Here is a 26,088-nt window from a genome sequence, read left to right on the forward strand (position 1 = left end):
TGTAACTTTTGTCTTCTCTCTTTGACTCTCATTACAGAGGACATAAAGAACGCCGCTCCCAGGGACCCAAAGACCCGGTATAGGTTCTTTGGGTTCCTGGCAGCATACCTGTCAGCCATTTATGGCCACAGGAGCGGTGTACTCGCTAAGATGCGGGTCAAAGATGTTAAGGACGCCATGGGTGACGACACCCGGGGCTACCTGATCAATGCAAGTATTGTTTTAATCTCTTCCCGACATTTAGTTAGTCAGTTTGTGTTTCTGTTCCACACTTACCAATCGGTCATACGTTGTCTTCTGCAGGTCTTGGAGCACAAGACGGTACAGAAATTCGGCCTGGCACAGCTCTATCTGGAGTCGGAGGAGTACGCCTGGTGCTCCGAGTGGCTCCGGCTCCGGAAGAGGGCTGTGCCCACAAACTCCTTCTTTTTCTTGTCCCTCGGGCGCGGCGAGGCGAAGGACCTAAAAACTTCAGGTCCGCCTGGACCGAGATGGGCCTGGCCGGAGCGCCGTCGTTCATGGACCTCCGGTCGGCCGTGGCCACCTATGTGGGTATCAAAAACACGTCCTGAGGAATTGGTCAATTTGGTGCACTTGTTCAACAATGCCTCATTTTCGTTTTTTGCAGAACTTTGAGTCCAACGACGCGGAGGTTCGGCGAAAAGTGGCAACATTCATGTGCCACAATGTGGCAACGCAGGAGAAGTTCTATGAACTCAACAACACTCTGACAAGGGCGAAGCAGATGAGAGAGCTGTTCGTCTGTCTCTCCATCAAAAGCGGAGAAACAGCTCTCTCGTCTGCTTCTGCAGAAGCCTCTACCTCCTCTGCTGCTGCTGCTGCTGCTGCTGCTGCTGCCGCCGCCCCCGGGATGGAGGCTGGGGTGGAGGAGAAAAGAGTAAGTTAAAACCTTGCAATTGCTATCACACCACAGTCCAAATTCAGTAAGCTCATGTGTACCTGTTCTTTTTTCTGAAGGTGACACCACGAAAAAAGAGGCCTTCTGCCAGCCAGACCATGGCCAGGAGGGTAAAACGAACGCTTGGCCTCTCACCGAAAAAATATCCCAGGAGGGCGAGGGTAACCAAGTAGTTAGTTTCTTGTTTCTTGTTGAAGAGTGCTGTTCTTTTGTTGCACAAAAAAACATTGATTGTTGAAAAAAACAACAAAAACGTGCTTGTTGCACACCAAAAAAAAAAAAGTTTATTGTTTACACTTTTGTTCCCAGTTTGTGTTCAATTATTTTTCCTCCACATGGGCACTGCCTTGACGTGGCGTGGGGGCTTAAAGCCTGTGTGATATCAGAGCCTCTGGAGGGGCTCTAAGATCAAACATGCTAACCAAAGTGCCCCCAAACACAACTTCCCTCCTTTCCAGGTTTCCAGGTGTATGTCTGTTCCTGTCTAGTAAGGTGTACATGTCAACAGAGTAGCATTTAAAAGTAGTAGTTTTAACAGTTGAAAACCGCTCGCTTAAAGTCATGATGACAAACCGAACTAACTTCCGGGTTTGTCGATATATTTATTTTATTTGTAAAGGAGCTCGAATGGACAGTACGAGTTACATGGAGGTTCTGCTTGTTATTCTTTCTGTCAGAAATAAACGGAGATCGTCTCCAAAAAAGGTCCCGGTGTCACAGCATCATTCAAACCAACACAACGCAGAAGTACACGGTCACATCTGGATGCCCTGGTCGTGATTAAAGTTTATTTTTAAATCTACATATTCTAACTTCTTCGAGTGAAATGTACACTGATGGAAAAATGAAGTGAACCACCGACCATCCTCCACCTCCACTCCCAGCTCACGGCCTCTTTGGACGGAGGTGGTGTCTCGAGGTAGGAGGCAAATAACCCGGACTGTCTCTCCTCCACCTCTCAACCTCACAAACCGCTTATCCGTGTTGTCGTCCAATGTCACCGTTCACCCCGATGGCGTCCTCAGGGCCGGGGCTGATGCATGCCCTCTGAGCGCCGAGCTCTCGGCTGGTGTGCCGCCTGTCCCGGTGGACACCATCTCTTGGGCTACTCCAGCGACGGCTGCTTCGGTGACCGTCTCGACTGCCGCTGTGAGCCTCTCTGGGAGAGGGGGCTCTCCTGGTGCCGTCACATCTCCACCCGGCGCTGGTACTGAACGGTCGGCTGACCGTTTTTCTGCGGGACAGCACAACACCCGGCTGGGAATGCCCTCCACTGCTCCGGCTACTAGCATCGTTGGTGCTAGCACCATTAATGCTAACACCGTGCTTCGCTCTCCACCTCCACAATACATCCTGGTTGGGGACTCCATGATAAGGTCTGTTGCAATCCCAAATGGCATTACTTATTCATTTTCTGGTGCAAAAATCCTGGACTTACACAAACACATCCCTGCTATTTCGGACCGTCACCCGTCTGCCCGCATGATCATCGTGCACTGTGGCGCGAACAACCTCAAGTGCAGACAATCAACGAAGCTCCGCACTGATTCTTCTTCTTCTTTAGTTAGGCAGACTAGACGCAGCTTTGGCGTATTGCTGCCCCTACAGTTTTTTTTATTAAGAACTACATCAAATCCTTTTGTACAATCCTGTTTTGTGAAGATAATCCACCAATTTCTTTGTTTTGACCCAAGAATCGACCCGCGCTGATTACGAGCAGCTTGCAGACCTCATTGATAGCCTGGGGAGGACCTGTATTTTTTCAGGATTGATTCCATCCCCCAAACATGGCTCTGAGTCTTTTAGCAAGTTATTTAGCATCAATCAGTGGTTATCGGACTTTTGCTCTGCATGTGGGCTTGGTTTTATCAATAACTTTGACACATTCTGGACAAGGACTGATCTATTCTGGCATGACAACCTCCACCTCAACATCAAAGGTCTCACTGCACTAGCCTCGCATTACCACACATCTCCCCTGTCCCACAGATTGACGCCACAAGTCCACCACCATCTCCACCTCCATCCCCATCACCACATCACATCCTACACACATCCCAGTCATTACAAACAACAGACCACTACACATCCACCGTCCCATTACACCTCCCTGTCCTTCCCGTCATAACCTTAAACATATCAACATCAACAAGGTCTCACATTCAACCAGCCCACATGCAGCCCTCCACATGGCTCTTTTTAACGTTCGCTCCCTGTCGAACAAGTCTTTTATCATCAATGACCTGATTTTAGAGAACAAACTTGACTGTTTATTTTTAACTGAAACGTGGCTGAGCACTGATGCACCAGCTGTTCTCACTGAGGCTTCCCCACCAAATTTTAGTTTTTTATTTTCCAACAGGAGTGGAAGGAGAGTTGGTGGGACTGCAACAATAATTTTAAGCTCTATTATAACAAAGGTCACTTCTTTTACCAATTATACATCATTTGAACACCATGCCTTTGTTTTTAGCAGTCCTCCGATTTTATGTGTGACTATTTATAGACCACCCAAGCACCACCCCTCTTTTATTAATGAGTTTTCCAAACTTTTATCAATTTTACACTCAACTTACAACAGGGTTTTAATAACTGGTGATTTTAACATGCACACATATACACACATACATACATATAGATAACAATTCAGATCCCACTGCGACTGAATTTTTAAATCTTTTAAACAACCTCGATTTTAAGCAGCACATCACACAGCCCACTCACAACAAAGGACACACCCTGTAACACATGGCCTGTCCACAGGTGTGTCCTCTGTTGTCGGCCTGGCTGTGTCTGACCATTACTGTGTGTTTTTTGATCTCTCCAGTTTTATCCAACAGGGGGCCCCAGTGAGAACAGTGAGGAAGCGCTACCTTACTCCTGAGGTGGCTGCAAATTTTATTGAAATTTTACAGAATAGCACTGCTGACATTTTACCTGCATCCTGCGATTTTATTGTTGACAATTTTAACAGTAAACTCAGGTCAGCCCTAGATTCAGTGGCTCCACTTTCCACAAAAACAATGTCAACCAAACCTACACCACCTTGGATAAAGACTGAAATAAAACAACTGAAAATAAATTGCAGGAGCGCTGAAAGAAAATGGAGGCAGTCAAAACTAACAGTTCATCACGAAATATTCCGGGACAAACTCAAAACCTACAATAAAGCAGTAAAACAGGCAAGAACTCTCCATTTTTCACAACTCATCTCAGATAAAAAGAACGACCATAAATTCCTCTTCTCCACAATCGCTCGTTTAATTAATAGTGATTTTAAGAAATCCTCCATAGTCCCAACAAACAATCTAATTTGCAGACCACTTCAGAGGTAAAATCATTGGCATTAGGTCCACTCTTTTAGAACATAACATTGTTGCTTTTTAACAGACCCGAACCATCACTTTTATCTGAGGAGACAATGGAGCATTTTGTCCTGGTTGATGCAGAAACCCTTTGTAGAGTTTTCTCCCGAGTAAACCCAACAACCTGCCTTTTAGACCCAATCCCCACATCACTCTTAAAATAATTTTATGCGTTCTTTGAGTTTGAACTTTTAAATCTTGTGAATTACTCACTCCAGACGGGTATCTTCCCCACTGCCTTTAAAACGGCAGTGGTGAAGCCCCTTCTGAAGAAGAGCAATTTGGATCCTGACATCTTCGCCAACTACCGACCTGTATCCAACTTACCCTTTTTAAGTAAAGTTTTAGAAAAGCTGGTTTTTATCCAATTAAATTATTTTTTAAACAACAACAACATTTTAGAACATTGTCAATCTGGTTTTAGGATGAACCACAGTACCGAGACAGCCCTCGTGAAGATTGTTAATGACCTCAGGTGTAACAGTGACTCTCAGAAACTGTCAGTCCTGGTGCTACTGGATCTAAGCGCTGCTTTTGATACAGTAGATCACCACATTTTGTTAAATAGACTTAGACACCTGGTGGGCCTCTCTGGTACTGTTCTTAACTTGTTTTATTCCTACCTCACAGGTCGTCACTTTCTTGTAAGTATGGATACATGTTCCTCAGGAATGCATGAACTTAAGTGTGGGGTGCCCCAAGGGTCAATTTTAGGTCCAATACTTTTTAATTTATATATGCTCCCCCTTGGGGACGTCATCAGGAGGCATGGCATCAATTTTCACAGCTACGCTGATGATACACAGCTCTGCATTGCTGTGTTTCCTGATGACACGGGACCTTTTGATTCCCTTTTAAACTGTATTTTAGATATAAAGTCATTGATGGCAGAGAACTTCCTGCAGCTCAACCAGGACAAAACAGAGGTTTTAATTATTGGTCCTGAAGGCAAGAGAGAGAAACTTTTACCAAAACTAAATGCTTTTAAACATTCACAGTGCGTAAAAAACCTGGGCGTTCTTTTCGACTCTGAGCTTGATTTTATTCCACACATCAGAAATACTACAAAGATTGTTTTTTACCATCTTAAGAATATAGCCAGAGTTCGCCCGTTTCTCTCTCTGGCCAGCACAGAGGTGCTAATGCATGCTTTTATCTCTAGCCGGTTAGATTACTGTTATGCCCTGCTCTCTGGTCTCCCGAAAAAGAGCATTTCACACCTTCAGCTGCTCCAGAACTCAGCTGCACGCGTGCTGACGAAAACCAGAAGGCGGGCTCACATTACACCGGTTTTAGAATCGCTGCATTGGCTCCCTGTGCGCTTCAGGATCGATTTTAAGGTTCTTTTACTAGTTTTTAAGTGTCTTAACGGCCTCGGGCCTTCTTATTTGTATGACCTGCTTTTACCGTATCGGCCCTCGCGGACCCTGAGGTCCTCCGGTACTGGTCTTTTATCTGTTCCCAATGTTAGAACCAAAACCTTTGGTGAAGCCCAGGGCTGTAAACTAACTTTTTGGCTCACCTGCCAAGGGGACCGGTATTCAACTTTTTCAGGAGTGTAATATACTCTGTGCATTGTTTTAAAATGACAGATTTTGTATCTTGTGTTAATGAATCTTTTTTGTGCATAAGCGAGTAATGAGGACCAACGATCGTCGTCTATTTGGGCTCCAAGGTCTTTCTCCCATTTTTCTTTGACCAGATTAGTGCTAGTTTTATTATTAGTAATTAAAAGATTGTAAGTTCTTGAAATATGTTTTCTATTCATTCTTTGAGTAAGCAGCGATTCCAATTGAGAGAGCTGTGGTTTTTCCAAGGTTTCCCTCAGCTGTGATCGTATAAAATGACGTAGCTGGAGATATCTATAAAAATGTGTGGCTTGGATATGATGGGAGTCTCTCAGATGCTGAAATGATTTTAGTGTGTTACCGTCATATAGGTCATCAATCTTAATTATATTCTTCTGGGCCCACACCTTTAAACCCAGGTCTTTACACATTTTAAGGAAGGGTTGGACATTATAGGGGTGAGTGGAGATAAAGAAGTTACTTGTCCTAAATAATGGCTAATTTTGTCCCAGATTTTAAATGAGTGAATAATGATTGGGTTATTTGTGTGTTTTTTTTACAGTTTTAATATTAAAACAATATGGTTTGTCTGATAAGTCTTCTATGTTTAAGATATAGCTTTCTATTCGTGTCCAGGAGGGAGTCTCATCGCCTCCGAACCAGTAAAAAAGTGGTCGTAATTGGGCAGCCCAGAAGTATAATTGTATATCTGGTAGTCCTAGTCCTCCTCTCTCTACCGGTAAACATAGCGTGGATCTTTTAATCCTTGGGGCCTTGTTACTCCAAATGAACTTTCCGGCTATTTTATTGTATTTGTTGAAGAAGGAACGTGGAAGATCAATTGGTATCGATTGTAATAAGTACATAAGTCTAGGGAATATGTTCATTTTGATAACGTTTACTCTGCCTATAAGGCTCAAAGGAAGGGTTGTCCATCTAGCCAAGTCTTTTTCAATCTTTAGTAGTAGAGGTAGGTAGTTGAGCTTATACAGGTTCTTAAGAGTACCGTCTGTTATGATTCCTAAATATTTGATCTTAGATTTGACCTGAAAGGGCGAACAGAGAGTCCTTGTGGATAAGCCTGGCTTAAATAATGGGAGGAGCTCGCTTTTAGTCCAGTTTATTTTGTAGCCAGAAAAGCTGCTGAAGCCGTCAATTAGGTGTAGCAAGGCTTTAAGTGATGTTTCCGGATTAGTTAAAAACAAAAGTATATCGTCGGCGTACAACGCAATTTTGTGTGTAGTGTTCCTTATTGGGATTCCCAATGTGTTGGGATCTTCTCTAATTTGTTGAGCCAAAGGTTCCAGGATGAGAGCAAAGATCAGGGGCGACAGGGGGCACCCATGTCTTGTGCCACGCCCAATAGTGAAGGAGCCAGATACAGTTCCGTTGACGAGGATGAAGAGGAGGAAGTGGATGAAGACGAAGATGATGACTTCAGACTTCAGCAGTTCACTCTTCTCAGCGTCTGGCAGGGATTTCGTAAAGAGATGTTTCCCGGTCGCCTTCCCTTTTGTCCTTCCGTCTCCGTCCCTTCTGGTGTGAGCCGCCCTGAAGAAGATCCATCCTTGGTTCCTCAGGGGCCAGAAGATTCCACTCCCTCAACCTCAGGCTGCAACACAAAGAGAAGCAGAGAAGAGGACGCACAGGTAAGTGTGAAGAGGCAGAGGATCTCCGAGGACAACAATGAAGAGGATGATGATGATGACTTCAGCTGATCGCCACGGAAACCCATACCATGAAGCTCTCTATGCACTGTTCTTGAGCTCATCTGAAGGCCACATGAAGTTTGGAGGTCTGTAGCGATTGACTCTGCAGAAAGTTGGTGACCTCTGTCTGCGCACTATACACCTCAGCATCGCTGACCCCGCTCCATCATTTTACGTGGCCTACCACTTGGCTGAGTTGCTGTTGTTCCCAATCGCTTCCACTTTGTTATTATCGCACTGACCGTTGACTGTGGAACATTTAGGAGCGAGGAAATTTCACGACTGGACTTGTTGCACAGGTGGCATCCTATCACAGGACCACGCTGGAATTCACTGAGCTCCTGAGAGGAAACAGAAACAGTCTGAATGCCGAGGTGCTTGCTTTTATACACCTGTGGCCATGGAAGTGATTGGAACACCGGATTTCATGGCAATATAGCGTGTCTCTTTTTAAAAGATTTACCTTCTGAGTCATAGTTGGTGATGAGAAGGATGGAGGACTACAGGACCAGATGAGAAGGATAGAGGACCACAGGACCAGATGAGAAGGATAGAGGACCACAGGACCAGATGAGAAGGATGGAGGACTACAGGACCAGATGAGAAGGATGGAGGACTACAGGACCAAATGAGAAGGATGGAGGACTACAGGACCAGATGAGAAGGATAGAGGACCACAGGACCAGATGAGAAGGATGGAGGACTACAGGACCAGATGAGAAGGATGGAGGACTACAGGACCAGTGGACTGAGTGAGTAATCTCCTACAGAGACTAATCTCTGTAATCTCCTGAAACTACAGTACCAGTAATGACATAAAAGTTAACTTTACATCAGTGGGATGTATTTATTATAGGAGCTTTCTAGAATAGTATTCCATTGTTTATAATATAATTTCAGACCTTCAGGATTATACACACTGCACCAGACTTCCAACAAGAAGAAACCATGTGGAAGACCTAGACTCATCTTCCAGGGCCAGATGAGAAGGATGGAGGACTACAGGACCAGACGAGAAGGATGGAGGACTACAGGACCAGATGAGAAGGATGGAGGACTACAGGACCAGATGAGAAGGATGGAGGACTACAGGACCAGATGAGAAGGATGGAGGACTACAGGACCAGCCATGACATGCTTGTCAAAAACTTGTCTTAATAACGCTCCAAATGCCAAAAGTTTTCCCAAAAAATTAAGTAATTTCTATATTAGACCTGTTATTTTATTATTATCTTCTCTTTTCAGGTAGCCATACAGATGCAAACGAATTTAAAGAATTTCTGTGTAAAGCCTATCCAAAACTCAGACGAGGGGGTGGATTTGAGTTGCTCAAGATCTCTGGAACAACACGCAGTCGCCACCTGATCCTCATCCCCTGTCCCAATGAGGGTTATCATGTAAGACACTTGAAAGATCCCCAAACCCAGATTGGTCATGCCACTCTTTTCATACGACCACTCCAAAGGAACCTGAATCTGGACCCTGTAAGTTTTTCACTTTTCAACTGGTGCAGACTGTGAATGACAGTCACATAGTTATTGCTTTTGTTGAATTTTTAAAATGATCTTGTTTGTAGGACAGTCCAGATTGCAGTAATGAGCTAATTGGACCACCTCAGAAATGTGTTGGGTGTGGAGAGGAGTTCACTTTTTCACGCATAAAAGCTCATAGCGATGAATGCATGAGGTATGCTCTACAAAACTGCTTTACACTAGGTGTAAAGCAGTTTTGTGTGTGTGTGTGTGTGTGTGTGTGTGTGTGTGTGTGTGTGTGTGTGTGTGTGTTAAACAATTGTAACTATAGATGTCTTAGTGCAGGGCAAACATGACAAATCAGCACATCTAATGTTTCATTATTGTGGGGCCCAAATATTAGTTATTTTGATGCCAAAAATCCCTCTGAAAAGCCATATTGTTCATACATTGTTGTGCATCCAAATGTGGAGGATATAGATCCTGGATATTGGTCTTGAGGGAAAGTTGAGTTTGAATGGAATTGATTAATTATATTTATATGGCCATCCTTTTGTACTTTTAAACTTTAGTTTTACTAGATTGCAGTGTTTTTGTGAGTGTGTTATGCAATATAAAATATACTAGCCAAACTAACAAAAATGACCTCTTTTTTACTCAAGACCATCACAGAGCAGTGGTGAGGTAGAGGTTGAGGTTGCCACAGAAAGTGCCAACTCCTCCCGAAGTGAAGGTAGATTTGTCAGCATGTTGACGAGACCACAGGTGAGGGAGACAACAAGGGCCAACAACTCAAACTACTCGGTGCCACCTCAGGGATGTGTGCCAGCTACTGACATAGTTGATCTAGATCCCATTGAAGAGAGAGGCTTCCCTGGTTTGTTACGTAATTAAACATTACATCATTTATTTCAATAACTTGTTGCTCTCTGTATATTAATTGATCCAGTATTAATTTGAACATTTGAACAACTACTTTTAGATTGGCAAATTGCACCAAATCCTACAGAGGCAGCAAAGAGATTCAAAGAAATTAAGTCAAATTACGTTCTTTTTTCAACTTAATTTATGATTGATGATACAAAATCATTTCAGGCAATAAAATAAATGTTGACTTTCTTCTCTATTTTGGTAGCGTCTCCAAGCATCCTTGGGAAACTCCTGCAGTTCTGGATAGGGTGGAATGTGCTGCCCAGACACTTGGATGTTAACGTGGTGGAGAGCAACTTCCCCAGTTCTTCCACCTGCTTAAACTTCCAGGACATTACAAAGAGTCCTCTAACTTTGAAAGAGACATTCTTGCTGCTATTTGTAGCACTGACACTGGGTTTGGACTGGTCTAAGGACACATCAATATATCACTGTACACCTTAGTGTACATTTGTTGTCCAGCAACAAAATTTGGATTGCAGCATAAAAGCATTTGAAAGAGTGATATCAACTAGGGCCTAGTTCTGCCAGTGTGTGTAACACTGGTGCATTAAAAAGGTCTGCATGCTTGTGATGTGGTGAAGCATATTTGTTATTTGCTTCATGTCTATACCATTGTCTTTTAGGTTTAATCTCACTGTTCACAATTGTATTAAAGCTCAGGAGACTGTTACAGAGACAAAGTGAGTTGTTGCTGTTCTTTATTTGTGGTTTTGTTCTGAAACAGGATGCATGTTGCAGTTTCTCGAGCCTTCTGATTCAGAGACTTAAGTCTCCAATCACATGTGAAATTAATACTTCAAAACAAGTTATCTTGATAACTACAGGACAGTTTATCATACAAGGCTCTGTTACATAACCATAATGGTTTTCAATGTTTAAACTTAATGGTTCACAAAAAGTTCATTAATAGTAATAGACATAAATTGCTTATTGCAAAAAGTTTGTTTGCAGTCATATTGTACAATGCAGCAAGTTTTATGACATCTGGTATAAAATAAAAATGCTGTCATTACCATTCTTTTTAAATAATTTTAGACACTTGAAACAAAGATATCAGAACTGCTAAACCATAATACCGGCTTCTTTATCAGAACTAGAGCAATATGGATTTACTGGAGCATTTCTGATAATAAGCTCACACTTTGTACATAGACATCTAACACATTGGACAGAGGGCAATCAGGGTCTGGTAGACTTCCAACTTCCTGGTCAGTCAGTGAGCGCTGCAGCTGAACTTCAGGGACCACAACACCAGGCTGATGGTGACCACACGGTCCGGTCCAGTCAACTCCAAACTCCGTGTCAACCTGCAACTGCAAGAGCTGAGGTTAAACGGTAGGATAAAGGGTCAATCAAAATCAAAGTCTTAAAGATTTTTATGGTCAATATGTCTACAGAACTGTAAGCCATATTAATTCATTTTACAGAAGCTAGTTTGAAATATCACCTGTTTATCATCTTGGATTCTGTATCTATGCCCCAAAAACAGCTATGGCATTGGAAAGAGCTTGACTACAATTTCCAAGAGCCAATACATTAATTTTGAGAGCTAAGATGTATCATTTTCTCTCTAAATCACTGCTCCTTGTTTGACCACAACATTGTAGCAATACCTTATTGTGTTGAAAGTGACAATGATAGGCAGTATAAATCCATCACATTTAGTTCCTGAACAACAGGCTACTATAGTTACATTTTGCTACTGATACATGCACTTTATAATGGACATAAAGTAGAGATAATGTTGACAATATCCCATGTAGGAAATTAAAAGTTAAAGTAAAACAGAATTACTGAATAAATCCAAACCTGTATGGGGCCCTGCTGCGCCTCATGCTCATGGCGAGTCCACAGTTGCAGCGGTGACTGGTTGCCCTCAGTGCGTAGTCTGTGGCAGTTCCAGCCACGCTGGAAAAACTGAAGGTGCTTCTGTATGTGGGGCACAAAGCACCAGTGCAGAGCATAGAGATGCATTTCATTGTCAGGATTGAGAAGGCCTTCTCTCTCAAGGTTGGTAAAGATGGTGTAGAAGAGATCAAGAACTCCCACATAAACGTCTCTCCAGAGCCTTTCGATTCTGATGGGTATAAAGGAAAAACTATTTATTCTACCTACAATGAACAAAAACAAAATATACAGGGAAAATACCTTTACCTAATACTTTTACCTACTGTTGGTGTATGACAACACTCCCATCAATGATAAGCACAGTAAATTAGAACTGAATTAAATACGTAAGTAATAAGTGATGTATTCAATATTCACTCTAAATAACAGTTAATGACAAAGTTTAATTTTAATTCTCTTAAAGGATAAGTTGATTTTTTCAAGTATGTCTTCAAACAATGCTCACATGCCCACATGTATGATGAAAGAGTTTTTTGTTGCTGTAGTTGTTCCTCTGTCCATCTATACTGGCTGTGGAAAATCTAATGCTAACCATTCTATTGTAAGTGATGGCTGGCCTTGTTCTGTGACTGCTGAAGCCTCATATATGCTTCAGAATGAAGTTCAGCTGAACTACAGAATGAGGACTAGATTTGTCATCACTTACATTGGAATCACACTAGAATAGTAATGTTCTCCTGGTCAGTATAGATTACAGAGAGACAATTAGAGAACAACTCTTTTGATATTTACACTAACGTTAATGTTGAAAAGCTCATAATCTGCTGCCACAAAAGCTTGATTGTATTAAGATAGACTTGAAGAGACAGGTTAAGTCAGTTTATATTGCCATCTTTTACAAAGTGTTATTTTGATAAATGTTGAATGGAAGATTATGTTACCTTTGGTTATGGACACTCCTGCCAGCAATGTGTGAATTCCTGTTCAGTCCTCTATTAGCCACCATGTAGCGTGCAACATCAACATTTTCCCCGCCTTTATCTGACCTCACACGTGATGGCACACCATAGACATCGACAGCTTCCAGAAAGCTTTTTAGGACTGTTGCTGCACGATTGTTGGTGGCGGCACTCAAGTATACAATCAAACGACTAAAGCCGTCAATACCACCATGCACAACAATACGCCATCTGAAATAGATATGCATGAGAACAGATTAAGATCAGTACCACTACCTGCATCATGCATCTCTGTATGTGCAAGTTGAGGCCAGATTTACACAGAGCAAACTGTATATGCCTATTTGATCAGAACTTCTTTATCTGAAATCTTTAACACACAAACATAAATAAAATCCTGATATACTTCTAGGTCACCATTTCTTTGTATTCAATCCAGCTCACAAAATGTACACCCACACCCGAATTTATACAAGGTTCTGGTGAGTATTTTGATTAAAAATAGCCTTTGAGGCCAGCTGCAAGTTGTCTTTTTTAAGAGTTTTTAGTCTTTGGTCACTGACATTTTCTGTTTTTAGCACTGTACTCCAGCATATTAGATTTCATAGAAGACAATGGCTGAGGTTAAAATGTCGAGTGCCACTTTAATTTGGGAATATTGGGTGCACAGTGTGGGAGCCATAGCCATTTTAGCCCCTGTCAGACTGTATATACAAAGATTACAATTTCAGTACTGTGCCAAAAACAGAAGGTTTATCACAGTTTCTAACTGACCTGTTCGGACCACTTTAAAAAGCCACCCCACCTAAAAGTTCAAAGAACCAACCAGCATTACTCTTAATTTTGATGCTGGTAGAAGTCAGTAAAACTGATTTGCATGCACAAGAACACTGATGGATTAAATAATTTGATCCATCCACCATTGATAAATCCCAGTCCGGCTTGCAGTGATACTTGTAGGTTAATTAAAATTGTAGATGAGCTTTTGTAACTGCTCTGGATATACACTAAACTGGGTAGTAAGTATCTTACAGTAGTACAATCTACAATAAAGTGGAATTTTTGAGATGGTTAATGTTTTTTCGATACCTTATCAGTTTGTGATTTCCATCGATGTGCCATAAACTGTTCGGTGCTCTAACAGAGTACTTCCTACGCCTTCTTGGGTTCAGCTGAAGGGTGCGCATCAAAACTCCACCAGGATCCACTCGCCGCATGGATTCCTGGACACGCTGTCCTATAATAGGCAAAAAAATTCACAGATATGGTGTACAGAAAAAAAGTAAAGCATTCCCCAATCTGGCAGTGAATTCACAAATCCAGATAAAATCCAGACTAGCACTAAATAAAGCAGCTTCCTCACATTGTGAGTAAATCGGCAAGTAGGCCAAATCCCAACATAAAATAACCCCTGAACAAATGAATGGGTAATGAATACAATTCCTTACTTTCTATGCGTATGCCTTGTGCATTCAGGTGCCCAACCATCATTTTGTATCCAGACATGGGATGCTGCTGCAGAATTTGGGTCACAGTTTCCTCCAGATTGTTGTCCTCTATTGGAGTTAATAGATTGTGGACTCTGATCATCAAAAATAACAAGAAAAAAGTCACAAGAGGCAACGAAGAAATGTCACCCATCTCACAGTAAAAACAAAACGACGATTATTTTAAATCGGTGTCGCCTAAAACAAACCTCATTCCTGTTTAGTCTAAATTCAGCTGCTGTGTCCTGTAGAAGTTTATACATTTTATTTATAATTTAAGTTAAAATCTTTCGTATTGTATGAGTTTATATATGCAACACTATCATGTGTCAAACTAATGCAATTGTGCTGAAATGTCACATCTGACTCTGTTCACTTTTTACTCCAGAAATAGGGTTACAGATCATCTGACAAACTGAAGATGTTAATTAATGGCACCCATGTACAGTATCAACAAATGCAGCAGCACAAATCCACTACCTGTAAGGAGTACATATGATAAACTAAGTGTAGCGACTAATTGTCCAATTTAAAAGGCCGCCAAGAGGCTCAGTGTTGTCTTGTCTGAGACATAACACACCCAGGTGTTAATTGCCAGAAATGATAGGAACCAAAGAGCTTGTGCAGGATAAACAATTAATAATACAGGCCAAACCAATGTTGGCTCCTACACTAAGTTTGTCAGTAATATAAGCATGTTAGTCACCAGTCCATCTGTCGTTGAAAACCAAAGCATATAGGCCTATATAATCAAGTATTGTTAGACCTATTCCCAGTGCATATTAATGTAAGTTAATATCAGTAACGTTAGTTAATTTTTAGTTAACTTAAACTCAGTGCAAAACTCAAAGCAGTGCAAGGAGACATATTATTGTATAAATGTTCTATGATATCATGAACAATTTATACTAAAAGCTTGGACTCAAATGTGCACCTAACGTCAGACTATATAAGATAAACACAGTATATTTCCCAGTGGTATTTGGAGATAAGGTGAGCAACATTACCATCAATAAACACTAGCTAGTTAAATATCTCTGTGAATTTGCACACATATATTGCCACCTTTAAAAGACGAGACACGGGAAACCAGACAAACAGACAATGTAGCGTTAGGAGTAAAAATTACCCTATTCCGTACTGTGCCATCCTCCGACGAATTGTTCTCTCGCACACTCCGAACACCTGCGCTATTTCCCCAGCAGTGTGCCCCCGCAGTAGGTGTGCTTCGATTAAAGTGGGGGGTATATTGTACGACGGACGTCCAAGGGTCCCTTCTTCTGACTCTGACAGGGTGTAAAGTTGGCGGGCGACTTCTTCAAGACCGTCTAACACTGCTAGCTCCATTTCCACATCCATATCGGCGTTGAGCTGAGCCAAGTCATCCATCAATCTATCCAGACGAAACTGAACATAGTCGTTGGTTGCATGGTTCTCTAAATCGTTCGCTAATGATCGTAATTCATTCGCAATCGCTCGTACAAAAAATGCCATTACTAAACCAGAGCTACATAAATAACAAATGTCAACAACTGCAACTAACGGTTAGCTGAGCGGGCGGGCTAGTAGCGAGCAACATTCCTGTACAGGAAGTAGTAGGCCCGAATCGAGCAAGCTCCTGTAACCAATCATGCTGTTGACTGAGGTTAGGACCTCCTACTTCATTGACATATGGACACAGAAATACAGAAATAAATAAATGTAGGTGAACAGAAATGTAGAAATAAATATAAAGCATTTATTTATTCTGTTATTCATTCTTTTATTTATTTATTTATGCATTTATTTATTTTTTTATTCATTTCAGCATTTATTTATTTATTCCTGTATTTATTTATACATTTATTTATTCATTTCAGCATTTATTTATTTATTCCTGTATTTATTTATACATGTATTTATTCATTTCAGCATGTATTTATTTATTTATACTTAAGTCATGTTTAGTCCTCCATAAATTCTTGCACGGCTATGTTCTGAATTTCCTTGACTACCTTGAACATTTTCAGAATTTTCTGCAGTGGAGCCAATGGTCCTGTGCCGCTTCTGCTTCATGGAGGAGGACACTCTGCACTCTCCTGGGCGGTGTTCACTGTGAGCATAATACCTCATAACGAATTAGAAACTCAGTGCATGTTCATAATAGAATATTTATGGAGCTGTTCTTTAATTTCAGCGTCTTTGCTATACGCTATTTGATTGATGAAATGGTTTCCGTATGTGTCTTTGCAGGCAGTCATATGCAGCAGGATCATGGTAAATAAATGTTCTAGTGACCGAACAATACACCACCGCGCGGTGGCCGAGTGGTTAGAGCAGGTGCTTAAAGAATAAGTGCGCAGGAGACTCTGGCCCGGTCTTCACCGGTTCGAATCCAGCTCGGATCAGACCAATGATGCAATCTGCATTGCTGCGTCATTGTAGGACTGCTCTTTTTCCAGACGAGTGTCCCCGATGCAGCCTTTCTCGTCTTGGCTGCTCGCTTTAGTCCACTAAGTCATTTTGCTTCGTATTAGTGGCATTTTAGAGTGGGGATGAAACCCTCCAACGTGTGAGGGGCTCAGCAGCCTCTCAGGAAGGAAATTAAACAAAAGAGAGCATTAGTAGGTGAGTAGTGCTTTACCAGAGGTAGGCCTATGTGCTACAGGCAAACAATCTTGTTGGCCGTCAAAGTTAGCTTACAAATTATTATTAACAAGCTATTACTTTTGGAGAGTACAAATGAACGCAGGCAAGTTACAAGCTTTTAAGTTTCAAGCGCAAACTCACATAAAAACATCACCATTCCACATTTCAAAGTAATTCACAGTCACCTCCTATGAAGAACCAAATTGAAGGAGTTCTAACAATGAGCACAATCTTCAGTGGGCAAATCATTTACATTAAGAGCATTTTCAAATCATAAGAAATGTTATAAACACTGGTGTGTTTTAGTTGATTTCATATCCAGTAGATGGCAGTGAAGCAGGATGATTTAGCGTGCTGTCTAACGTTACTTTTTATAGCTTCCACCATCCCACCGATGCTCTCTGCGTCTCCGCAGTTTGTTCAAAGGCCTGCTGAAGCCAACGCGTTAGCTAGCGGGAGTTAAGCTAGCTGTTGCTGCCATGGATGCCAGAGTTTTAGCACGTAGCTTTGGAATGCAACCTAAGCATTATAACAATAATTATGTATTTTAGGTTAAACTATTTGATCCGTTATGTTAACCGACATGAGCTTAGATATGTCAGGAGCATTCATTACACGAAAAGCAGTGTCTGGAGATATTAATGTAAATTTAAGGGTGAGTGGTCTCCAAAGAGACAGGTCTAATGTCTGCGTCCTGTTTGGTGATGGTCAGGGTTCACCCTGGACTCGCCAGTCTATCACAGGGCTGACATGTAGAGACAGACAGGTAACCAGTCTATCACAGGGCTGACATGTAGAGACAGACAGGTAACCAGTCTATCACAGGGCTGACATGTAGAGACAGACAGGTAACCAGTCTATCACAGGGCTGACATGTAGAGACAGACAGGTAACCAGTCTATCAAAGGGCTGACATGTAGAGACAGACAGGTAACCAGTCTATCACAGGGCTGACATGTAGAGACAGACAGGTAACCAGTCTATCACAGGGCTGACATGTAGAGACAGACAGGTAACCAGTCTATCAAAGGGCTGACATGTAGAGACAGACAGGTAACCAGTCTATCACAGGGCTGACATGTAGAGACAGACAGGTAACCAGTCTATCACAGGGCTGACATGTAGAGACAGACAGGTAACCAGTCTATCAAAGGGCTGACATGTAGAGACAGACAGGTAACCAGTCTATCACAGGGCTGACATGTAGAGACAGACAGGTAACCAGTCTATCACAGGGCTGACATGTAGAGACAGACAGGTAACCAGTCTATCAAAGGGCTGACATGTAGAGACAGACAGGTAACCAGTCTATCACAGGGCTGACATGTAGAGACAGACAGGTAACCAGTCTATCACAGGGCTGACATGTAGAGACAGACAGGTAACCAGTCTATCACAGGGCTGACATGTAGAGACAGACAGGTAACCAGTCTATCACAGGGCTGACATGTAGAGACAGACAGGTAACCAGTCTATCAAAGGGCTGACATGTAGAGACAGACAGGTAACCAGTCTATAATAATAGATATATAATAATAATATATTACTGAATTTCACAATTTATTGTTTGCATTACTTGTGTCCCATCATCAATCTTTAATCTGTATCTTCTTTAATCTATTTGGGACTCAATGTAGTAGCATTTGACCGTTTTAATGATCCTGTTGCAATATGAGATTGGTTTACACTTTTGCTCTTTTTTTCTATACAGACCTGGACGGAAGAGAGATTTCTCACCCCTGCCCTGGAGTCACTACTTTGAAACCATGTTGAGGTGGAAAATGAAAATGGCAAAGATATATCCTTCTTGTGTTTGTCAGAAAATATTTATATCATATTTGACACTTTTGGTGTGGAAATCACCCAGAGCATTCAAAGCCAACTAGGTCATTTCAGATTTAGCCTTTTCTTGAGACCAGTGTGCTGTCTAACTTCAGCTTAGTATAGAAAATTAGCACTTTATGCAATTCATGTGTATTGTATTTTGAGCAGCTAATTCTTGCACGGCTATGTTCTGAATTTCCTTGACTACCTTGAACATTTTCAGAATTTTCTGCAGTGGAGCCAATGGTCCTGTGCTGCTTCTGCTTCATGGAGGAGGACACTCTGCACTCTCCTGGGCGGTGTTCACTGTGAGCATAATACCTCATAACGAATTAGAAACTCAGTGCATGTTCATAATAGAATATTTATGGAGCTGTTCTTTAATTTCAGCGTCTTTGCTATACGCTATTTGATTGATTCAATGGTTTCCGTATGTGTCTTTGCAGGCAGTCATATGCAGCAGGATCAACTGCAGGGTGGTGGCTATGGACCTTCGAGCTCATGGTAAATAAAGGTTGTCACGGGAGACAACATGTAACTAGACATATTTTATTTATAGTTTAGGAAATTGAGATTGTGATGGAGATGTATTAGTTTGCTTAGTTATAATGGGAAATAGTCTACTTAATGAATTTAAAAAATAAAATGTTGATCACTGCATCCTCATGATTTTAGCTCACCATTTGCATTCTGTAATAACGTAATATGCCCTTAACATTGATCTATTTCTAGAACATATTGTAGTTTTGTGTTTATTTCACAGACACTGTTCTGTGCACAATCTCAGAACTGATTGGCTAGCTAGCTAGATTAACCTGCAGATATCCAGAGTCAAGACTTCCCTTTCTGTGTGTTGCTCATTGTTTACAGTCCGATTAGCAACTTGAGATGCGAGACTGGAGTTGGAGTTGAGAGATGACGTTTTCAACTGGATTGTTTCACAAGTAGCAAGTTAACAAGCTAATTTTAAACCAATAAAAAGTTAAAGCCTTGATTGCACTTCGGCCAGTGTGTTCCCCTTTTTGCTCTTCCCATGGATTGTTTACCTGCAATCATCCAAAGCCTGCCAATGTGATTAGTCACTGACTACAAACGGGAACCAGAACATTTCCTGTACCAAAAGGTTCTGCATATGAATGCAGGCACCTTTTTTTTTTATAGAGATTATACATTGCATCTTCATTTCTTTGGTGGAACAAGTTGTAAAATGTGCTTCTCTCATTACCTATAGGTGACACAAAAGTGAAAAATCCTGATGATCTCTCTGCGGACACGATGGCCAAGTAAGTTGCTTTGTGTGCAGTTGATATAACATACGCACTCACTCTCCACAGCTTGGCCTTGAATCACAGAAAAATATGGGAAGCCTGAGGGGACAGTAATGATCCTGCAGGACAGCCGACAGAATCGAGTCACACACACAGTCAGCTTACGTCCGTGCAGCTTCCCACCTAAAGGCAGGGTATGTTTGGTGCATCCTTGTATGGTCTTGCTTTCACGGCTCAGTCCAGAAGGAAGAAAGTCATTTGAGAGTTGTATGGATTCTTGTGATGGTGTGCATTTAGATGAATGATTGACCCTTGAGGGACCCCTTTGTTCAGAGTGACGGGGTCGGATATAACTGTACCGAACTGGACTGACTGAACACGGTCTGTTAGATAGCTTTTAATCCACTTACCCACGTTTTCACTAAAGCCAATTTTCTGAGTGATTTTAAGGAGATGACAGTGATCAACAGTATCGAAAGCCTTTGTAAGGTCAATAAACATGCATACATGCTGTACCTTCCAGCCCAGTAAATAAGTTATCACATGATGTACAACAGTATTCATCCTTGGAACATTCCTGCCATCTTTTTCTCAGTTTAATTCAATTTTCAATTCAATTTTATATTTATAGTGTCAAATCACAACAGAAGTCATCTCAGGACACTTAACACATTGAGCAGGACTAGAATACGCTCAAAATTTCAAGTGTCAACACAATTTCAAAGTCCCAACATCACCCAGGGGCAAGCGTTACAGCGACAGTGGCGAGAAAAAACTGCCTTAATAGGCTTTTAGGCAGAAATCTCGTGCAGCCCAGGCCCTTGGGTTCCAACTGCATTTGGTGTTGGTAGTATGGAAATAGTAGCATTGACAGTAGTGGTGGTATTAACAGTAACAATAGTATCAACAGTGGTAGTCCATGGCAGCAGGCACAGCCACGCCGAGATGGATCCATCCAACAATGTCGCCTGTAGACCAAAAAGCAGGAGTAGTTGAGCAGTCACACAGCGGGCAGGTGGAGCTACAATGTGGTGTTTCCAGCATCAGGCCAGTTAGCAGTCTGCATCGGTCAGGAACTCTGGACTCTGCTGGACCAGAAAGCATAGCCAGACTCCCGGGAGTAGTCAAGTTAGTGACAGTAGAGATGCCGATTTTAGTCAATTACTTTAATTAAAAATACTGGCGGGATAGAAGCTGTCGGCCACAAAGCCTTTAGCAGCAGGAAGTTTTGAGTGCTTGTCAAAGTGAGGCAGGGATCGAGGCAAACAAGACCACAACATCGGTGCAGTCCGGATCAGGTTCCACCACGGTCCAGGGAGACCTGCTAGGCAAGAGAGCACAGGGACTCCGTGGAACATACAGAGAGAGAGAGAGAGAGAGAGAGAGAGGCTCAGTGTGTCACTATAATCCCCCAGCAGTCTAGGCCTATAGCAGCTTAACCAAGAGCTGGCTCAGGGCAAACCTGAGCCAGCCCTAGCTATAAGCGGTGTCAAAGAGAAAGGTTTTAAGCCTACTCTTAAATGTGGGAACAGCGTCTGCCTCACGAACCAGAACCGGAAGACGGTTCCACAGAAGAGGAGCTTGATGGCTGAAAGCTCTGGCCCCTATTCTAATTTTGGAGACTTTAGGAACTACAAGTAACCCTTTATTCTGAGAGCGTAGTGCTCTAGGAGGACAGTAGGGTTTAATGAGCTCTTTAAGATATGATGGTGCCTGTCCATTAAGAGCCTTGTAAGTGAGGAGAAGGATTTTAAATTATATTCTGGATTGTACTGGGAGCCAGTGCAGAGAAGCTAATACAGGAGAAATGTGATCCCTTCTTCTGGTTTTAGTCAGAACACGAGCTGCAGCATTCTGGACCAGCTGGAGAGATTTAAGAGATTTATTAGAGCAGCCTGATAATAAAGAATTACAATAGTCCAGCCTTGAGGTAACAAATGCATGGACGAGTTTTTCTGCATCTTTTTCTGCATTTAAATAGCTCTTCGTACATACTGTAATATTAAAATAATGTAAAATGCTGGAAAACAAGTCCTTGGGTCCTTTCATGCCCTATCCACATCTGTTACAAAGGCTAACAACATTTTTGGAAATATCTACAAATGAGAAACTGTCTTAAAATTTAAAGTAATCATAGATAATCCAACTCTGGGGGGAAAAATGTTTCTCTTCGATTTTAGCGGAGTCACTGGATGAAATCCTGCAACTTTCTGTGGCTAAAAGAATTCACTCAGAACCCCACATGTATATGTATCACATGAGGGTGCATGCTGGAGAGAAACCACATGTTTGTAAGAATTGTGGCCAGGGGTGTACCAGTGGAGGGATGTGCTACAGGCATGCAAAATACTGTGAGGAATTGCCATTTTTCCTTTTCGAAATGATTTGAATTGATCGTTCATCATGTTGAGGTTTAACTTTGTTGCAGCTAAACGGCTGCATATTTCTCATATATTGACTGTAAATCTAGAGTAACAGGAATGCATTTTGATTTTTAACAAAAATACCTAAATTTAGCTTCTATGAATTGTTTTCCAAATGGTTGAAATATGATCTTATTCAGCACTGTGCAGCACGCCTGCACTGACGGATCTTACTGGATGTGTTTATGGAGCATTGTAAGATGATGCTCCTGTAATACAGCAACATTGGTTCAGGAGTGGTTCAGGAAACATTCTTGAAAGTAGTTGATGACTATCACTATTCATTTCCCGCTGAAGTGGACGCACTCATACATAAACACCTCTTTGACCGTCTCCCTCGCCAGTGTAACAATAGGACTGTTTATTTAAGTACTGTTGTATGGGGGACTGATTTAGAGGTTACACCGCGCTCGCGAACCAGTTGAGATAACGTTACAGTTGTGAGATGATGACTGCACTCATGCAATAAAGTTCAAGTAAGCAAGACTGCTTTAATCGTCCATTGTGTATAGTCCAGATAGAGACGGAGCACAATGAAACAGCCAGCAGCCTATTGAAACAGCGCCACCAGCCCTTTGACTCTCTGCTGTGGCTGATGTTGCACACTTCAATAAAGACGCCGTGTGGCTTCATTCAATTGCTTTACTGGACAGTCTGAGAAAACACAGTGCAATACAGTTCTGCTTCTGTCCAGCCGGATGCAGAATACATACTGTGTGTATGGGCTGTGTTTCCTCGACAGGGTTGCTCATTTGTGGGGATACTCCCTCTTGTGGCGTAACGACGCCACTACACCCCTGTATTGCCTGATGGAAGAACAAGAGCACAGTGATTATTTTAGATAAAATAACAGAAAATATAAATATGACATAAATAAAAAATATGAGTGTCCCTTTTATAAACATCTGAACTTATTGACCTCACAGTATGATGATGTAGTTAAACATGAAAATATCCATTATTACAAATAATGACTGTGCTTTTAACACGTTTTAGAAGTGTTCCACAGCATGGAGCACAGTAGCAAAGCTGACATTGTAAAGCTGAAATGTGACTTTCACTTCTCAGACGCATTTTTCCATTCATAACTTGTCACCAAGAAATGAGGTATTTCTACTTTTTCAGGGCAAGTTTACGTTATTTTTTCTAAAAGCATCCCAATTTCCTAACATGCATACATGTTGGAAAAGTGTATAAATAGCATGTTTACGTATCAAACCTTTAAAAGATTAATCGAGCGTCATAGTTTACATTACATGCCAATCTGTTATTACATGATGCACTCATGGTTTTCTTACATTTGCTGATTTAAATGTTATGTGCGTTATGAGTTGTCCACGTCCCGTATGCCAAAAAGGAGAACAATTTATGGCCGTTCTAAACTTGTCGTTTTTTCTTCTTTTCTTTTTTACAGAAGGACAACACGGTGGCTGGATAATACCACAGTGACGGACCCTCAAAGAATTGTAGCCCCTCGTCACAAAATGATTCCTGTTGAAGATATTCTTTGTTGTCAACATTCGACGGAACGAATGAAGACGTCCTCTCAGTCACCAGCAAGAGTCGACTGCTGGAGATCAGGGGGTGAGAGTGCAGCTCCCTTTTCTCCACTTCGAGAGTTAGACTGTTTGTGTTTTTGGCCCACTCATTTAGTTTGATAAACAGCCACGAGATGGACGAGAACATGTGTAAATACCTTGCATTGGAGTAAGTCTGTATTTTTGCATCAGTCAAGTTCATTTCTGACTGAAGTCGTTTGATATTCAAAGCTGTATGCAGAAAAGCCCACTGATACTGTGAGTGGATCACAGTTCATGTGATCAATAGCTTTATTTTCTATTTTCCTTGTTTTGATGATTTATGTCAAACTGCCTGTTGCACCATAATTTTCTCTGCTCAGATTTCTTAGTTTCTTTCTGCCATGTGTTCAGTATTGTGTGTTTTTTCTGGACATTTATTCATTTTCAATGAAGTAGTGAGATCAAAGCCAGCTGAAAGAAACAGAATCTCAACTGCATATTATAATGAATGTATCATCTGAGCTTACCTTCTACTTAGTGTCCCCCAGCAAAGTGTGGCTCACCAAACAGACTCCCTTGTAGTTAATTCAGTATTTAGAATCATGTAGATCATACTCACATCTGATAAATTATGTTTCTGCTTTATGTTTGTGGCTGGAACCATATGCTTGTTAATGGTGGCAATCAATAGAGAGCAGCCATTTGGTCCATGTATGAGGTTTACAGCATTAGGGTTAGAAGGACCTTTTTGTTGACTTTAGTTTTCCTTTCCCAGTCTGTTTTTTTATATAGTTGACTAAACAAAGAGCATTCCCATGATTTGTGTCTGAGGAGCATCTACTACTATTAATGCCTTCAAAAAACCTTTAGGAAAGAAAAGCCTCGTGTGTATTCAGTTAAAACCTGCAGCCCGAATGACCTTGAACAAGTAAGATTTAGATAATAAAAACAAAATGCTCTGCTATTTAGCCAAAAATAATATGTAAGCATCTGGTTGAGGTAAAATAGTTGGCCTATAAGTGCATGTTTTCTCATTGGAGTCTGAGCCACCTGTTAAAGCATGCTCTCTTTTGTTATCAGTGTTAGCGTTGGGAGATTGGAAGAAGAACTGAAGTCCCGACTATTCTTTGGTGCAGAATACATGTCTTTGCACAAAGTAATCACTAGTGATGATTGCAATCATATTTATAGTATTATTGAGGTTATTTACATCGCTATATAACAACAACATGAATATTTACACCATTTTATGATTATTATGATTAATAATAATCATAATAATAACATATCATTACAGTCATGTTTTTGTATTATATTTAATATAGTTATTAATATTGGTATATTTTGTATTGGGTATTATAATAATGTATACATAATATGTTAATATTAACAGCTAAAATAATAGTAATTGTTATTATTGTTATTATTATTATTGGTTTAATTCATCTTAATGCTGTTTTCATCTCTGTTCAGTAACTGAAGAATAAACAGCCTCATATTTTCAATCATTTAGTTTCCGATCACAAAAATGTATTGATTTTTAAACTCTTTTTCAGCCACATATTGAATATACTTATACTATATATGTGTGAAGTCAAAACATTTTTATTTTTTTTTAGAATTTTAACATTGGCTAATTTAAACAGGATTATTGCTTGGTTTAAATCAATGATAAATCCTTATACTTTGAATTTTCTTCCCCCTCAGTTGGTGCCAACGACGTCATCGGCCGTCCTGCACGAGGTGGACGTGAGTATGGACTCGTGGATGAGGTAGGTCAGGTTGGGTTTTTTTGGAGACTTCTCCGAAGATGAGGACAGCGAGCAGGAGGACGTTCAGGACGATGGATGGACGAGCGATGATTCTGGCTACAGCTTCATGTTTGAGGCTTCTGATGACGAGGATGAAGAGGAGGAAGTGGATGAAGACGAAGATGATGACTTCAGACTTCAGCAGTTCACTCTTCTCAGCGTCTGGCAGGGATTTCGTAAAGAGATGTTTCCCGGTCGCCTTCCCTTTTGTCCTTCCGTCTCCGTCCCTTCTGGTGTGAGCCGTCCTGAAGAAGATCCATCCTTGGTTCCTCAGGGGCCAGAAGATTCCACTCCCTCAACCTCAGGCTGCAGCTCGTCCACAAAGAGAAGCAGAGAAGAGGACGCACAGGTAAG

The 26,088-nt window shown here is 41.4% G+C and overlaps 1 protein-coding gene and 1 long non-coding RNA gene across 2 annotated transcripts in view; one reads left to right on the forward strand and one right to left on the reverse strand.

Annotated features, from left to right (window-relative positions):
- Nucleotides 1-26,088, forward strand: part of LOC311025298 (protein phosphatase methylesterase 1-like) — a gene marked incomplete at its 5' end in the record, with an annotated part of 249,179 nt that overhangs the window by 99,431 nt on the left and 123,660 nt on the right. The gene's annotated exons all lie outside the window — the stretch shown is intronic.
- LOC311025589 lies at nt 11,107-12,957 on the reverse strand. Its single transcript, XR_014598401.1, has 3 exons — nt 12,756-12,957; nt 11,776-12,043; nt 11,107-11,273 (listed from the first exon to the last, which is right to left on the reverse strand). It is a non-coding gene; the product is annotated as an uncharacterized lncRNA (long non-coding RNA).

Source organism: Eutrigla gurnardus (genome assembly GCF_963514095.1).
Source record: "Eutrigla gurnardus genome assembly, chromosome: 15".
In the NCBI taxonomy this organism is placed as follows: Eukaryota; Metazoa; Chordata; class Actinopteri; order Perciformes; family Triglidae; genus Eutrigla; species Eutrigla gurnardus.